General features: G+C 44.9%; 1 protein-coding gene across 2 annotated transcripts in view; it reads left to right on the top strand.

Annotated features, from left to right (window-relative positions):
- The window catches only part of LOC127643257 (metalloprotease TIKI1-like), an 80,703-nt gene that overhangs the window by 73,795 nt on the left and 1,908 nt on the right, over positions 1–5,000 (top strand). The gene's annotated exons all lie outside the window — the stretch shown is intronic.

The following is a 5,000-nucleotide window of genomic DNA, read 5'->3' on the forward strand; positions in this document are numbered from 1 at the left end:
GCGCACACAACTACACACGCGCACACAACTACACGTGCGCACACAACTACACACACACGCACACAACTAAACACACATGCACACAACTACACACGCATGCAAACAACTACACACGCACACAACTACACACACGCACACAACTACACATGCACACGCACACAACTACACACGCACACACACACGTGCACACAACTACACACAACTACACACGCGCACGCAACTACACACGCACACACAACTACACACGCACACACACGCACACAACTACACACGCGCACACAACTACACACGCATGCAAACAACTACACACGCACACACAACTACACACACGCACACAACTACACACGCTGCGCACACAACTACACGCATACACACGCGTGCACACAACTACACACAACTACACTGCGCAGCGCAACTACACCGCAGCACACAACTACACACGCACACACACGCACACAACTACACACGCGCACACAACTACACACGCATGCAAACAACTACACACGCACATGCACACAACTACAAACGCACACAACTACACATGCATGCAAACAACTACACACGTACACAACTACACACGCACGCACACAACTACACACGCATGCAAACGACTACCCACACATGCAAACAACTACACATGCACATGCACACAACTACACACACGCACACAACTACACATGCACACACACACACGCGCACACAACTACACACACGCGCACACAACTACACACACACGCACACAACTACACACACATGCACACAACTACACATGCGCACACAACTACACACGCACACAACTACACACGCATGCAAACAACTACCCACACATGCAAACAACTACACACGCACATGCACACTACTACACCCGCACACAACTACACACGCACATGCACACAGCTACACACGCACACAACTACACACGCATGCAAACAACTACACATGCACACAACTACACACGCATGCAAACAACTACACACACACATGCACACAACTACACACGCATGCAAACAACTACACATGCACATGCACACAACTACACACGCACACAACTACACACGCACATGCACACAACTACACACGCACATGCACGCAACTACACACGCGCACGCACACAACTACACACGCGCACGCAACTACACACGCGCACGCAACTACACACGCGCACAACTACACATGCACACGCACACAACTACACACGCACACACGTGCACACAACTACACACGCACACACACACGTGCACACAACTACACACGCACACAACTACACACACGCACAGAACTACACACGCGCACACAACTACAGACACATGCAAACAACTACACACGCACATGCACACAACTACACACATGCACACAACTACACACGCACATGCACACAACTACACACGCACATGCACACAACTACACACGCACACAACTACACACATGCACACAACTACACACGCATGCAAACAACTACCCACACATGCAAACAACTACACACGCACATGCACACAACTACACACGCACATGCACACAACTACACACGCACATGCACACAACTACATACGCACACAACTACACACACACGCACACAACTACACACGCACACAACTACACACACACGCGCACACAACTACACACACATGCACACAACTACACACGCATGCAAACAACTACACACGCACATGCACACAACTACATACGCACACAACTACACACACACGCACACAACTACACACGCACACAACTACACACACACGCGCACACAACTACACACACATGCACACAACTACACACGCATGCAAACAACTACCCACGCATGCAAACAACTACACACGCACATGCACACAACTACACACGCACATGCACACAACTACACACGCAGACAACTACACACACACACGCACACAACTACACACGCACACAACTACACACGCACACAACTACACACGCACACGCACACAACTACACACGCACACAACTACACACGCACACAAATACACACGCACACAACTACACACGCACACTACACACGCATGCACACAACTCTGATTGATAATCTCAGGCGTGACTGAGACGTGTTTCTCCTCCGTGTGCAGAGATTCAATGACGCTTTAGATTACTCACTGTAAGTTATTGTGATTTATGTTCAAAGTGGAGCATCAGGTTAAACAGCTGAAATAATGTTTGTTCTCACATGACATTTATAAAAGAGACTTTCATTCTGTTCTCCTGCGTATAATACAGCACATAACATCAACTCTCTGTGTTCTGAGTCGCACATGTCATTCACAGTAAAACAATATTTCTTTAATAAACTGTTTATGAAAGTGCACTCGTCCCCGTTCAGCCCCAGACGGTCAAAACAAACAGACTGGACTGAATATAGACTTCTTTTATTTTGACCACGCTGAGGGAAACTGTCTGCTGGCACACGCCAACCTGCCCGCGCGACAGATGATGAATTCCTGTTGTGAGTTCTGCCAGACTCAATTCATCCTCTAAACCTCATTTATTTATCCTCCCTAATGGAAAATAACCCTGTTTATTGTTGCTTCACGCACCTGACGTTGTATTCTTGTAAACAGCAGATAGATCAGACTGACTTCAGCAAACGTTCTTCTGAGAATGAACTGAAATCTGGTCATTAGAGAGTCGATATAATCGTTCTGTTGTTGCTTTGATGTGGAGCTTCAATGAATCAATGAAAATAAATTACACCCAAAATTACAGTCTCTTATTTAAAATAACATCAAAACCAGGAATGTAGTAAAACAGTTAAATCATTATTCAGCATTCTGTTTACAACACACATACAGACAAACACACACACACACACACACACACACACACACACAGACAAACACACACACACACACACAGACAAACACACACAGACACATACAGACAAACACACACACACACACACACACACACACAGACAAACACACACACACACACACACACACACACAGACAAACACACACATACAGACAAACACACATGGGGACTTTCCATAGACATAATGGTTTTTATACTGTACAAACTTTATATTCTATCCCCTAAACCTAACCCTACCCCTAAACCTAACCCTCACAGAAAACTTTCTGCATTTTTACATTTTCAAAAAACATAATTTAGTATGATTTATAAGCTGTTTTCCTCATGGGGACCGACAAAATGTCCCCACAAGGTCAAAAATTTCAGGTTTTACTATCCTTATGGGGACATTTGGTCCCCACAAAGTGATAAATACACACTCACACACACACACACAGACAAACACACACATACACACACACACACAGACAAACACACACATACAGACAAACACACACACATACAGACAAACACACACATACAGACAAACACACACACATACAGACAAACACACACACATACAAACAAACACACACACATACAAACAAACACACACACACACACACACACACACAGACAGACAAACGCACACACATACAGACAGCAAACGCACACACATAGAGACAAACACACACATACAGACAAACACACAGACACATACACACACACTCATACAGACAAACACACACACACACGCATACACACACACATACAGACAAACACACACACACACATACAGACAAACACACACACACACGCATACAGACAAACACACACACACACATACAGACAAACACACACACACACACACACACACACACACACATACATACAGACAAACACACACACACACACACACACACACACAAACACACACACACATACACACACACACACAGACAAACACACACACACATACACACACACACACAGACAAACACACACACATACAGACAAACGCACAGACAGACAAACAGACAAACGCACAGACGCACATACAGACATACGCACAGACAAATGCACATACAACACACAGACAAACGCGCATACAGACAAACACGCATACAGACAAACACGCATACAGACAAACGCACATTCAGACAAACGCACATTCAGACAAACGCACACACACACACAGACAAATGCACACACAGACAAACGCACATACAGACAAACACAGACAAATGCACATACAGACAAACACACATACAGACAAACACACAAACAGACAAACACACAAACAGACAAACACACAGACAAACGCACATAGAGACAAACACACATACAAACGCACATACAGACAAACGCACAGACAAACACACATACAGACAAACACACACATACACACACACACACATACAGACAAACACACATACAGACAAACACACACACACACATACAGAAAAACACACACACACAAACAAACACACACACATACAGACAAACACACACACACACACACACACATAGACAAACACCCACACACACACACACTCACATACAGACAAACACCCACACACATACAGACAAACACACACACACACACATACAGACAAACACACACACACACATACAGACAAACACACACACACACACACACACACATACAGACAGACAGACACACACACACACATACAGACAGACAGACACACACACACACACACACATACAGACAAACACACACACACATACAGACAAACACACAGACACATACATACACACACACATACAGACAAACACACACACACACACGCATACAGACAAACACACACACACACATACAGACAAACACACACACACACACACACACACAAACACACACACAGACAAACACACACACATACAGACAGCAAACGCACACACATACAGACAGACGCACACACATACAGACAGACGCACACACAGACAGACAAACGTACATACGCACATACAGACATACGCACAGACAAATGCACATACAACATACAGACAAATGTGCATACAGACAAACGCACATACAGACAAACACCCACACACATACAGACAAACACCCACACACATACAGACAAACACACACACATACAGACAGACGCACACACAGACAGACAAACGTACCTACGCACATACAGACATACGCACAGACAAATGCACATACAACA

This window comes from Xyrauchen texanus, chromosome 4 (genome assembly GCF_025860055.1).
Source record: "Xyrauchen texanus isolate HMW12.3.18 chromosome 4, RBS_HiC_50CHRs, whole genome shotgun sequence".
NCBI lineage: Eukaryota > Metazoa > Chordata > Actinopteri > Cypriniformes > Catostomidae > Xyrauchen > Xyrauchen texanus.